Raw genomic sequence first — 14724 nt, 5'->3', positions numbered from 1 at the left:
GCTTATATGATTTGATAAACATAACTTCACCCTGACCAATCAGGGAGCGCCACGTGATAAAGCCCAACCACACATGATCAGCACATGTGCAGATCGCGGTCAGACCATGGGTGCGGATGGCCGACAGGCACGGATCACCGTAGGCACGGACCACCCAACCACGGGCGCGGACCGCTGTCAAGCCACGGGTGCGGATCGTCATGAGCGCGGACCTTTGTCAGACCTCGGGTAAAGATCATCCTACCCTGGGAGCGGATCGTCATGGGCACGAACCGCAGACTCGGGCGTACATGGCCGAAACACGTCGTGCCCATACATGCCATCCTCAAGCACAAGCTCCTGCGGATCGCCGTCAGCAAGGCAACATGCCAAGGACTCTAGGCCACCGCCTATCGGGTCACGTAGTCTGAACGGACTCATTTACTAGGAACCTCATCTACCATGTAGATGAGGTCTATCCACCAAGGATGCCAAGTCTATCAAGGACACTACTTCTTACAGGAAGACAACTACCAGGTCTACCGTGACACCAAGTCTCACGGGAAGACATCCTATCAAGAACAAGCCCTGCTACCCAGGGACTCTATCCACTACGAAGATCACTCCACACCTACTGGGACTCTCCACACCGCTATACACTCCTATAAAAGGGAAGGTACACAACCCCATCGGGGACATCTTAACTCATATTGAATACTACTATTCATCTATTTGCTCAGAGAGATCTAACTTAGGCATCGGAGAGTCTTGGGCCGGAACCACACCAGTCCTCCTTTGTCACCCCAGGGTCTTTTGCAGGTTACGGCACTCGAAAAACAGCTGAGCGATTTCTCGACCCAACAGATTGGCGCTATTTATGGGAACGACGCTAGCCATTACCTTTACTAGATTGTTTCCATATTTGATCAACCATGGCACGCAGGAAGACCGCTCACTCCGCCAACAATGCCCCGAGGGAGGGGAACGGATCACCTCCTCCAGAGAGCTCACGTCGCAGAGCCACAGACCATGTCTCTCAGGAGAGGGAGGTCCTAGAGAGCCAGCAAGTTGGGGGAGTCAACCTCAACCCAAAAGCAGCCATTGAAGCCCCCGTGGAGCTAGTACCTAATCCTAATGCACCAGCCACTGTGGGTCAGTTCAACAACCTACAGCGTCAGATCCTCGATGACCAAAGACTCTTCCACGAATACCTCAGGCAGAAGGTATCGTCATAGGCGGGAGCAAAACCCTAGGAGATCACCTCCCAGGGGTGATAGATCCGGAGGGCACACTAGGCAACAAGGAGAACTCTCCCAACATCCAAGGAGAATGGCAGACCTCCCAGCACGGTCAGACCAAGGAAGAACACCATCACACCGATCCGGGGTACCTAACCCTAACGGGTCCATGCGGAGGTCGGTGTTTGATGGTCGACTAGAAGGAAGTCATATACCAGAGCGAAGCCAGACTTATCGTGAAGGAAGCCCCTCGTGGTCAAGATAAGATTCATCATGAGGTGACCCTTCACCACCTCACCAACAGTCGAGACGGGAAGGGACTTCCAGGAGAGGACGCGAACGAGCTCGCAGCGAACGACCAGCAAGGCGTGAATGACAAACACAGGATGAAGAACTAGACAAGAGACACTGAGAGTTGGACGAAAAGCTGGAAGGGTTGAAGAAGCAAACCAAGGGTGAGACACACTCAATCCCTGGACAACACCCCTTCTCAGAAGAGATCATGTCAGCCTCACTGCCATCCAGGTTCAAGTTACCTGCCTTTGAACTCTACAACGGTACCACCGACCCTAATGACCATATCAACTACTTTAATGGCATGATGACTCTATATGGTGGATCAAACGTGGTATCCTGTCGAGCATTCCCTGCATCCCTCAAGGGCGCAACAACTTCATGGTTCTCTCGACTACTACCACGGTCAATTGGATTGTTTGCAAAGCTATGCGAACAGTTCATGACCCACTTTCAGAGCAATGTCAAGCAGAAGAAGACCACGGTCAACTTGCTGAACGTGATCTAAAACCTTGGGGAGTCTTTCAGGGAGTATGTCAGCAGGTTCACCAAGGAATCCCTGGAGGTCCGCGACCTAGATGACCAGACCCAGCATGCCACCCTAGCGGGGGGCATCAGAGACATAGAACTAATCAAGAACTTAGCACGTCATGAGACCAAGACCATGAAAGAGCTCCTGGAGCAATGTAACCAGTTCGCCAACATGGCCAAAATAGTACAGTCACGAACGAAGGCAATTGAAAGCAAAATCCAAGACAACAAGAGGTTAACACCAGATTACTGCAAAAATAATAAAAGATCGAGGACTGAGCGGCGACAAGAGAAAGGTGATCGACCACTCGGAAGGGGTGACCATCAATCAGAAAGATGTGAGAGGCCAAGAAACCCCGAGTTCACACCCCTTAACACCACCAAGTCATAGATCCTCATGCAAATATAAGACCGTGACCTACTCAAATGGCCACAACCTATGCTGGCAGGACCTGAGAAGCGCAACACTAACAGGTACTGTCTCTTCCACAAGGACTATGGGCATAACACGGAGGAATGCTACCAACTGAAGAGAGAAATAGAGAACCTTGTGAAAGCCGGAAGCCTAGACAAGTACGTGAAGGGAAGGCGCAATGGCCGTTTGGGCCAAGGAGATTGAGATCGAGGTCGAGATCGGGAGAGAGAAGAACCCAGGAGAGAAGAAAGGAGAGCGGATCGAGATAGAGAAAGAGACCACACTGATGAGAGAAGAGATGCAATAGAACCAAGTGGCACCAAGGGAGTCCCCATCCTCACCATACTTGGAGGACCGGGGCAAGAGTCTACCAGAAAGGCCAAAGCCCATGCCAGGTTCATGGGAGTAGCAGAGAAGCCAAGTAAGATGGCGAAGACTGAAATGGTGATCTCCTTCTCGGACGACGACTTGGAAGGTGTGAGCTTTCCACATGAGGATGCCCTGGCAGTGCAAGTGGAGATAGCCAACCGCCTGGTACATAGGGTGCTGATAGACACAGGGGCATCCGTGGATGTACTCTCACTGGAAGCCTACTGCCAATTCGAGTTCAGAGATGATCAACTCAAGCCAGAGGCTACCTAACTCCATGGATTCTCGGGTGCCACGGCCCCCATTAGAGGTACTATAGAGCTACCCGTCATGTTATACCCGCACCCCGGATCATAATTAATTATTATTTCTTCCCCGTGATGTGTAGTTATCACTGCCACGTATGCTGGTGAGCTATTCTCACTGGTGGTCAAACCCAGCTACAAAATTATTGATCACAGTACGAGTTTGCCTGTGGAGAAAACTATTCGGGGTCATGGGTGACGCACCATGGCAATGGAGAAGTAAGTTCTAGCCCTTGACTTATTTATTTATCTTTTTCTTTGGTGCCCTCGAAGTGCGGGTCGAGATTTGGACCACCTGGGCTATTTTAGTTGAGTTGGGAATATTTTATTTATGGGTCCCACTTACCTCGAGAAACATGTGAGGGACTTGTGTTCCATTATTACATGGACCCCACCCTTTAATAGACCCCTTTTGTAAATTTCTTTCCTATTTATAACTAGTGGGTCGACCCATTTAGCTCTCATAACCCATATGATTTAATGACCCTTTTAACTTGGACCGACCCATTTAACCTACTTGACCCATTTGACTAGTTGAACCTAAAAATGGATTTTTATTTTATTAGTACCCAACCAAATGGACCCTAGAGCATCACTTACCTAAAATAGAACTAAGGGCTTTTATTTTTCATTACTTCTTCACCAAGCCTAAAACGTAGAGGAGAGAAAGAGGACGGATAGAAAGGAGAAGAGGTGTGGAGGAGCTTGAAAGGGGAGGCTTGAGGATCTTGCTTCTTGGAGCCTCAACGTGGGTGCTACTTCCTTGAGGTAGGTAAGCCTTTAAGGCCCTCCCTTCCTTCTTTATTTGATTTTTTGGGGTTGGGAGATGGTGGAGAATCGATCTAGGGTTTACTTTGGAACCCAAAAATCAATGGAAACTCATGGTCTTGATTTTATGGAGCTATTTGACTACATTGGCTAACCCCAAAGCTCCCAATCCCAACCCAATCGATAGACATAGGGTTTCTATCCTATTATGCTCTAAATGAAGTTCTCTTGCTTTCCCCCTCTTGAATCCTTGGAATACATAGACCTAATGATGTCTTAGGATCTTAATGGGCCAAGGAGGAAGCTCCCTTGGTGTTCCCTTTCCTTCAATCCACTTGAGAATGGAAGCCTTGGTGAATAACCCTTTAATTTTGGGGTTTGGAGACACGCGGTTTTACCTACGGTTTCAAGACCTACGAGAAACCACCCCTGCAATCACCCTGAGACCATCCTCTTAAGAAGCTCTCTATTGAAGTCAATTTTACCTGCGGTTTCATATCTGAGGTTAAATTGCACATAATACCGCACCCAGCAGAACCTTTCCTAAGCCCCTGTTAAGGTTGGTTTTACATGTGGTTTTAGGTTTGGGCATGAAACCACCCATAAAACCACCCTACCTTTAAAATCTACACCTTAGGTAATTTATGGGGGACCTTTTGGGAACCCTCCCCTTTGACATAATTAACCCTATTCTCACTCTTTCATTAGGGTAAATCTTCCATTCTTGCAACATGTTACTTAACCGCGGCGGCAACTCATAACTACGGGACATAACACATAAAGTGAGTGGGTTTGGTTGTTTGGGCTTGATATTATTATTGCATTGTATATTATGTCATCATTATAAATTACTAAGCATGCTTGCGCATATTGCATACTTTTATGTATGATTGTTATGATGTTAATTGAAGATGCTTTACTATGATGGGTCTCAGTGTCGGTGGGTGCCGGTGCCGGAACCCCGGATACTATATACATTTATGAGGTAATTATGTTGAATGTCATGTTGAATTGTATGCGCTGTGCCGTGTTGGTAATCGGGCACTAAACCAGATGAAAAGTTGATGCGCCCAGATTACCTCTCGGGACGATAGGACTTGCATGTAGTATATCTGCGGCTAGGATTTTGCACCCTTATACTACGACCCTTACCAACAGGGGTTTAGGTGTTGGGTAATCAGTACACCAGATTCTGTGGAGGTGGGAGAGGCCAGTCATGGTAGTATTGATTATCAGGGGTCTGCCACTGAGTGGTCTTGGAGGCTTCGATCGGCGTAGGTCCCAAGTGACAATTGAGGTTTCATTGTGGCGATAAGTTAAGTGACTCACAGTGTCTCCCGAGTTGTCACAGTAGCATATACCTCTGACTTAGTTGTGATGTTAGGTGGAAAATTTATTTAACATATGCATGCATCATTGGACTATGTGAATTGTGTGTTTGTGCATCCCCATCCCCTCACTGGCTCAGTGGAGCTAACCCCCTCGTGTACACATTTTTAGATTATGATGTAGATACGGAGCAGCCAGAAGCTGTGTTAGAGGAACATGGCAACGGGTGTCCTTGTGACGATTGTGCCTACGGGCCGTGAGAATTCTAGGGACTTGTTTCCCTTTTGTTTATTTTAGGGCGTAGGTCCATGTATAAACATTTACTGTTATACCCTTGTTGATAGTTATTAGATGGTAATGAAAAATGGATTAATTACAGTATTTATCATCTAGGCTTTGATCATCTTGTAACTATTTGATTTTATACGCTTCCGCAAAACTATTGATCTTTTGGAATGTAATATTCCCCTTTTCGCACTCTGATATTATGTTGTTTTAATATTGGTTATGACTGTGCATTACGACACTGTGTCAGTGATCCTGATAGATTAGTAGGATGACACGCGTCGTCCTAGTCACCCCTTGTATTGTATTTTATTCCTTGTTGGGATGGGGGCGTGACACGTCACCTTTGGGGAACACCCTCGACAGTTGACCATCATGGTAAATTTCATGGTCATCAGGTCTGTGGTGTCATTCAATGGCCTTCAAGGACGACCATCCCTGACAGCCCTTAGGGGCGTCGTATCTCCAATCCACCTGAAGCTGAAGTTCCCCACTGACAATGGAGTGGGTGAAGTACGAGGCAATCAGAAGAAAGCCAGAGAATGTTATGTCACCTTCGTAAAGAAGAACAATGGCAACACACAAGGGATGGCACTGTGCATAGAGAATCCGGTCAGTGACCAGAGAGATGAATTGACAGAGAAGAGAGGAAGACCGGCTAAGAACCTAGTTCCATAGCCACTAAGCAAGGATGACCCTTCCAAGGTCGTACAGGTTGGCTCACTGTTGAGCAACAAGCAGAAAGAAGAATTGGGACACCTCCTACAGGCAAACATGGACGTCTTCGCATGGTCGGCCACAGACATGCCCGGCATACCCAGATCCATAGCAGACCACAGGCTACATCTGGACCCAACCAGGAAGCCCGTCCAACAGAAGAGAAGGAATTTCACCCTCGACCGACAGGCAGCCATCAAAGAAGAGGTCGAGAAGTTAAGCCGAGCGGGATTCATCAGAGAAGAAAAGTTCCCTACCTGGCTCGCCAACATGGTCATGGTGCCCAAGCCCAACGGGAAGTGGAGGATGTGCGTCGATTACACCGACTTGAACAAGGCATGTCCCAAGGATGAGTACCCCCTCCCCAGGATCGACCGGTTAATCAATGCAATTGTAGGATATGAGATGCTGAGTTTTATGGATGCCTACTTCGGCTACAACCAGATCCTCATGCGTGAGGATGACGAGCCCTACACCGCCTTTCGAACGGATAATGAGAACTACTGCTACTATGTCATGCCATTTGGACTAAAGAATGCAGGGGCCACCTACCAAAGAATGGTCAACAGGATGTTCGAGGACCAGATTAGACGCAACATGGAGGTATACGTGGATGACATGCTCGTGAAAAGCGTCCAAGCTCATCAACACCTGATCGACCTGGAAGAGGTGTTCACCGTACTGAGAAGGAACCAGATGAAACTCAACCCTGCAAAGTGTGCTTTCGGAGTGACATCCAGAAAATTCCTAGGGTTCATGGTCTCAGTACGGGGAATAGAAGCCAACCCATCCAAGATCAAGGCCATCCAAGAGATGGCACCCCCAAGAACAGTCAGAGAAGTACAGAGATTGAATGGAAGGATCGTCGCCCTATCAAGGTTCGTGTCACGATCCGGGGACAAGTATTCACCATTCTTCAAGACGTTGAAGAACCTCCGAATTCCAAAAGACTTTGTATGGACTGAGGAGTATCAGAGGATGTTTGAAGAGTTGAAGCTGTACCTAGAGAGCCCACCATTGCTTGGGCGCCCAGAGCAGCCCAATGAAGAATTACAAGTCTACCTGGCAGCGACTCCCATCACGGTGAGCGCGGTACTGCTAAAAGAAGAGGGTAAAATACAAAGACCCATCTACTATGTAAGCCATGTTTTAATTGATGCAGAGACCAGGTACACAAGAATAGAGAAGCTCGCATATGCACTGGTGATTGCGACAAGGAAGCTTAGACCATATTTTCAGGCCCATACCATCACGGTCCTCACCGACCTCCCACTAAAGAAGGTGTTGCACAAGCCAGATGTCTCCGGACGATTGATTGCCTGGGCGATCGAGTTGAGTGAGCATGACATTAAATTTTAACCCAGGACAGCCATCAAAGGCCAAGCTTTGGCGGACTTCTTTGTTGAGTGCACTCTACCAGAGACAGAAGTGCAGGAACTGGAAGAGCAGGATCGAGGGTCATGGGAGATGTTCATGGACGGTTCAAGCAATACCACGGGATGTGGAGCTAGTTTCATGCTTACCAGCCCTAAAGGATTCCGCATACAGTATGCTCTCCGGTTCACCTTCCCAGCATCTAACAATGAAGCAAAGTACGAGGCATTATTGGCTGGACTCCGGGTGGCAAAAGCCATTCAAGTCACACACTTATCCATCCGGAGTGACTCCCAGCTTGTAGTGAACCAGGTGAACGGCGAATATGAGGCGAAAGATGAGTGCATGGCATCATACCTAGCACGTGCTTGGGAATTGATCGGGCATTTTGTGAAGTTCGAGATGGTTCGAGTACCTAGGATCGAGAATGCCACTACAGATGCACTATCTATGCTAGCCAACGACGAACTCAAGAACCTAGCCAGTGCAGTGTACATATTACATAAGCCAACATACCAGGAGAACCTGGTCAATGAGATCGAGGAAGGGCCTAGCTGGATGGACCCTATACTCAACTACCTACAGAACGACGTCTTACCAAAAGATAAGGTTAAGGCAAGAAAGGTAAGGATGAGAGCTGCAAAGTACACCGTCCTAGATGGAGTACTATATAAGAGGGGGACCACAGCACCACTGCTTCGGTGCCTAGGACCCAAAGGAGCACAATATGCCCTGGCAGAAGTACATGAAGGCATCTGCGGAAGCCATATGGGAGGAAGAGCACTAGCCTACAAGATCCTCCATCAAGGACTCTATTGGCCAAGAATGCAAGAGGAAGCCATCCAATATGTCAAAGCATGCGAGCAATGTCAATTGTTCGCCCCAGTACCCCATCTACCCGCCACCAAGCCGACATCAATAATCAACCCCATTCCCTTTGCCATGTGGGGGGTGGATATCCTGGGAGACTTCATAGCAACATCAGATAACCGCAAGTACTTGGTAATCGCCATAGACTACTTCACCAAATGGGTAGAAGCCAAGCCATTAGCCAAGATCACAGAGAACGAGATGGAGAAATTCATCCGTGACGACATCATCTATAGGTTTGGGGTACTAAAGGTCATAGTCTCTAATAATGGGAAGTAGTTCAACAACCCCAAATTCAGAACTTTCTGTCAGAGTTATAACATTGACTATCGGCCCGTCTAGGTAGCATACCCGCAGGCCAATGGTCAGGTGGAGGTGATAAATCGCACCTTACTGGATGGAATAAAGAAAAGATTAGAAGGAGCCAAAGAGAAATGGGTAGAAGAATTGCCAAGCGTACTGTGGGCATACCGTACCACAGTAAGGATGCCCACAGGAGAAAGCCCATTCAGTCTGGCGTATGGCACAGAAGCACTAGCACCAGTAGAGGTCCTCGCCATGTCCTATAAAGTACTGCACTTCAAGGAAAGAACATACATAGATGGACTACGGGCAAACCTAGACTTCCTAGATGAGGTGCGTGAGAATGCATTGCTCAAGAACGTGGCCTATCAATAGTGAACAACCAAATACTACAATGCAAGGGTACGTGAAAGGTTGTTCCATTAGGGAGACCTAGTCCTAAGAAGGGCAAGTGCATCACAACCAAGAAAAGAAGGGGCGTTATCGGTAAACTAGGAAGGACCCTATATAGTTTCCAAGCAGATACGTCCAGGGACCAACCGCCTGAAAACTCCTGGGGGCAACAAGGTAGACCGCACCTGGAACTCAGAGCACCTGAAAAGGTATTACCAGTAGAAGCATTGATAGTAGAAGCGACAGCAACAGTAGCAGCCAAGTAGAAGCAGTAGTGCTAATAATAGTAGTAGTATCAGTAGCAGTAGCAGTAGATGGCATCCCTGTTTCAAGTACAATTTGAAAATTCTCATTCAAAATGAAGGTGTTTTAGAAAATACGTATCTTCTTCTACTACTTAATTGAATCATCGCCATGACATCAAGGCAGTCCTCCACCATCGAGGCTTTAAGCCTAAGGCAGTCTGCCACCATCGAGGCTTTAAGCCTAAGGTAGTCCACCACCACTGAGGCTTTATGCTTAAGACAGTCCGCCACCATCGAGGCTTTAAGCCTAAGGTAGTCCGCCACCACTGAGGCTTTACACCTAAGGCAGTCCGCAACCACCGTGGCCTCATGCCTAAGGCACCATGCCACACCCGAGGCGTTATGCCACCAAGGTCCGTGGACCACCCAACCAGGGCATCCCTATGGACCACCAGCTACATGGGGTTACATAGTTGAAAACCATCAAAGCAAGAGGGATCAAATGCATGTCACATCAACATCACCAGGAGAAAAAGTCAAATACATATAATCCAAGGAAAATAAAAAGCAAGCACCACAATCCAGAAGTAAACATCGTCATCCAAAAAGTCACAATCCAAAAGCACAATATCCAAAAAGTCATCATCCAAGAAAGAACATCCATAAAATCAAGGAACATCTGGGGGAGGAGCAGCCTCTGATCCAAAAGGAGAGATCAAATCAGCATCAGCAGAAGGAGCAGCCCTCTCCTCTGGGGCGACCACACCCTCCTCTGCCACCGCCGAACCCTCCTCTAGGGAGGCACGTGCCACCTCACCTACCCCCGACAGTAACAGGACAACCTCTGGGAATCCTGAGAAATCATAGTCAGGGGCCCTCTCCAAGATACCAACCGCCAAGTCCCGCATACCACCATCATATATCTCCTGGTTGAACTGGTGGAAGTACGCAGTAATCTCAAGAGACAGCTTGTATGCCACCACGGCTCGCTCCCCGGCCTCAGACAACTCTGCCTCATGCCTCTGCCTCAACATGTGGAGCTCCTCCTCTAACTCCAGAACTCCGGAAGAACTTTGAGTAGCGGCAGCAGTGGCCGCCTCAAGCCCCTCCAGCGCCTTCTGCTCATGGGCCACAGCATCCTCACGGGCAGCCTTAAGCCCCTGGACTTCCTTCTCCACATTCTGCAGCGCACGCCGTATCTGATGATCACGATGAGCATGACTCTCCAGTCGGAGCACCGCCTCAGTAGCATGGTATTGAACCTGCAATCAATGAAACAAGCAATAAACATCCCAAGTACAAAAGAAACGACAGCATGGAAGGAATGAGGAGAACAACTCACAGAAGCCATGTCATAATAAAGACTCTGAGCGAGCAGGGTGTCACTGATCTGGCGAAGGGCTGAACGCTCCGTGGGAAGCCTACCCTGGTCTAACCACTCCCGGCTCACACCCTAGGAGGCCAAAGTAGCACCCTCCAGAAGATCCCACACCAACACTAAGGGCAAAGGATCGGCGGCAAAACCAGCAGGAGCAAAGGCCACCCCTTTCCCCTTAGCAAAGGGTGAAACAGCGAGCCTAGGAGTGGAAACAGGAGGAGATGTCTGAAGAAGAATAATGTGGGGTCTATTCCTCGTCGAGCTGGGGGGACTAGGACCCCCCTTCCTCTTGGTTTCGGCAACCATAGAAGGAGAAGAAAAAGCCAGGGGTACAGCACCCGAAGAACCACCCCCAGAAGCAGCAACCAGAGCGCCCCTCCTCTGCAGGTTGCAGCGGAAAGTACCAAGGTCCGGCCTGATATCCACTATACAACAACCAACAACACAGAGCAGGTCAAGCCACGAGTGCATATAAAGACAATATATGAAGAAACATCAAAGGAATCAAATATCTTACCAGGACTCAACTTCCAAAGGCACAAGAAGGCCTCAGAATTCAATAGGCGGACGTCAAACGGGTCGCATCCCTGACACCGTTGAAGGGAGTCGCGATCAAAATCGTTCAACTCAAGAAGGTGGTTCACCCTCTTGATATCAACAACCCCCCAAGTGGACCGCAAGACACATCGAGGGACCATGGCAAAAAAGAAGCAATCCCTCCAATACTTCACAGAGTCCATGATCCCCACTAGAGGATCTAGCGCAGCAAGTGACCCCCTGGGAAGACGACGGGCAAAGTGGTAACACCCCCCTTCCCCCTTCTTTAACACATAAAAGTAAGAGAACAATGGCACAGTCACAACATGCCCCAATCGGGCAAAGAACACATAGAAGCCTAAGATAACCCACCAGGAGTTGGGCAACACCTGCCCAGGGGTAAGACACCAGTGCTCTAGTACCAACCCCACGAAGCGGGGGATAGGGAAGCGAAGGCCATGAACAAAAAAGATGCGATACAAGCAAATCTCATCTTCTCCATGGGAGTAGGCACGGTTGTTCGGTCTAGGGACACAAAGCACGACCTCAGAAGGAATGTGGAACTCCCGATGAAGAGACGCCAAGTCCGCAGAAGATAAGATGCTAGCAATATGAGCCAACTTACTCCTACGGTCACCAATAGAAGTGGAAGCTCGAGAAGCTCGACGACCTCTACTAGGAGCAGAACCCCCAGAGACCTGTTCCCCATCACTGGTGACAAGGGAAGGTGGGGGAGAAGAAGTACCAGGGGAGGACGACCCCGCAGAAGATTCCTCAACAGATCCAACCTCGACCGAGATTGGATCAGAGTCATCAGATAAAGACATGAAAAGATAAGGAAGTGGACTGATCACTTACTCAAAAAGGTGATCTCCCAAAACCAAGCAACTAGGAAGGAGAAGGCCCACCTACAACCAACAATGCAAGGCCAATAAAAAAAAATAAAAAAAAAATAGAGAGAAGAAAGGGGAATACAGAGGCTACAAGCAAAAGAGGAAGAACAGTACTCACCAAGGACGACGACAGAAGCTGGGTAGGCATGGATTGCCTACAGGCGCAGACCGCTGAGACCAAGCGATAGGGCGCGGACCGCCAACCAAGCCACAGGGCGTGGACCGCCTACGGGTGCGAATCGCTGCCAGGGGCGGACCGCCGTCAGACCATGAGCGCGGATCGCTGTGCATGGGCACGGATCACTGCGAGGCTCAGACCACCCAACCACAAGCACAAACCGTGGTCTACCTCAAGAGCGAACCGCCACTAGGCGCTGGTTGAAGAGCACAAGAACACGAGCCGAGGGTCAAACCCCAAACAAGGGAGCCACAACAAGGCACCAAGCCAAGGCAAGCAAAGAGTATATGGCACCATAGGCAAAGCCAAGAGCACCAAGCCAAGCTAGACACCAAAGGCAAGGCTAAGTAACAAGTGAAGCAAACTTCATTGTGGCAAAAAATCAAGCATGTGGGGGGCACAATCAACAACAACAACAACAACTATAGCCTTATCCTAACTAAATGGGGTCGGCTACATGGATCCAATAGATGCTAAGTCAATAAAGGATGCAAGAGAGATAAAAAGTAAAAAAGGAAAATAAGTAAAAGTAGGAGTCGAAGCAATAGTCAAAGCAGCTGTTTAAGTTAAAATAAAACCGCAAGCGTACGGGTCAATCGTAGCTATGGGTTGAACACGAGGAGATATATGCCACTCTATTTAGCTAATCTTAAAAGTAATGCAAAGTGAACCAAATTACTCAAATTACTAAATTAATGGTAATTAAACTAACGGATCCTAACTCACAAGCATCTAACAAATTACGCATCTACGGGATTAAGTTGGCGTCCTAACACATGAACACCTAACCTATCAAACTAATGCAAATTGGGAGTAATTAAAAATAAAATCCTATACTACCAAGTTGGAAGTAATAAAAATACAGCCACGCATCCACATCCACATAAACAAAATAACCACATAAACAAAGTAACCCATAAGAAAAATAAAAGAAATAGAGGGAGAAGAAGAGAATGCGATTGAGAGCTTAGTGAATGCAAACCTAGGTGTGCTTGAACCGGATTAATTGAAGAAGCTTGAATGAATACTTGCATGAACTTACCATGGCCTCCTCTTCTAAATCTCCAAGTCTTGTCATCAACATAGGAGCTTAGACTAGGAAGCTTTAAACTAAAACTATTACTACCATATTGAAGACATTAAAGCATAAACTAATCCTATTACAACCATTAACTAATCTTATGAAAGCAAAATTAAGAACTTGAAAGAGCTAATCTTATGAAATCAAACTAAGAACTAAAGCCAAAAATAGGAAAAGTAGAGAAAATTTCACTAATTGAATGAATTAAAAACTGAATTAAAACTAAACTAGAACTAACTTAAAAACTGAACTATAACTAACTTGTTATAACCCAAAGGGCAAGGGGTATTTATAGGGGGAAGAGAGGAGAAGAGAGAAGAGGGACGTGTAGGAGAAATATTTTCTAAGAAAAGAGAATATTCTCTTCTCCTTCCTCTTTTACAATGTCTTGAATCCTAAGAAAAAAAAGAAAAAAATAGAAAGAAGAAGAAGAGAAGATTGTTTACATAGACCTTCTATTTCTAGAAAAGTAAACTTCCAATTCTAACAAGTGCTTCCTTTTCTTTGTAGATACCTTCTCCAAGCAATAAAATCAAAGCATCTTTGACTTTTCAACTTTTCATAGGTGAGAGAATATCTTTCAAAATAAATCTATCCCAAGTAGAATTCCAAAAGTGCCATTGAGAAGTTGGAGGAGAGAGAGAATAAGGGTGATGACTAGGATTCCTTCAAGAATAAATAAAATACCCATTTTATCCTTCAGAAAATATGGAGCATGGGGTGCGTATATAGGCCTCACCATTGTGTTTCTTGCGAAAAATCACCCAAAATAGACCCAAATTTCGTCCAATTTGGAGTTGGGGAGCCCAAGATATCTCAAGTTGAAGTTGGACTGTCCAGAGCCCTCCAAATGGAATCTTTCGGGTATAGGATATATAACTTCTGGTTATTGTGTTAAGGCCCCTGGAATCTGAACTTCCACTTCACTTTGTCCCCGGCCGACTATTAATAATTACAAATAAACCCCTATAGACCATTTTCGTGCGTCATTACGAAAACAGCCGTAACTTCTTCGTGTCAACTCGGAATCAAGTGCTGTTTGAACCGTTACGAAGCTGACTCGATGGGCTACGCATCCATGCCATTAACACCTCTAAATAGCTTAAAAATATTTCCTTAGCATCATCTTCTCCATGTTCACAAGAATTCACCTAAAACTTGAAAAGCACAAGAAAGCACCGAGTAACTCTGTCCAATGTGGTAAAATGTATGCTTTATGCCCTAAGATTTCACACATAAATG

The sequence above is a fragment of the Telopea speciosissima genome, chromosome 10 (assembly GCF_018873765.1).
Source record: "Telopea speciosissima isolate NSW1024214 ecotype Mountain lineage chromosome 10, Tspe_v1, whole genome shotgun sequence".
Taxonomy (NCBI): domain Eukaryota; kingdom Viridiplantae; phylum Streptophyta; class Magnoliopsida; order Proteales; family Proteaceae; genus Telopea; species Telopea speciosissima.
The sequence above is the reverse complement of the archived record's forward strand: the minus strand, read 5'-3'. Positions refer to the sequence as shown.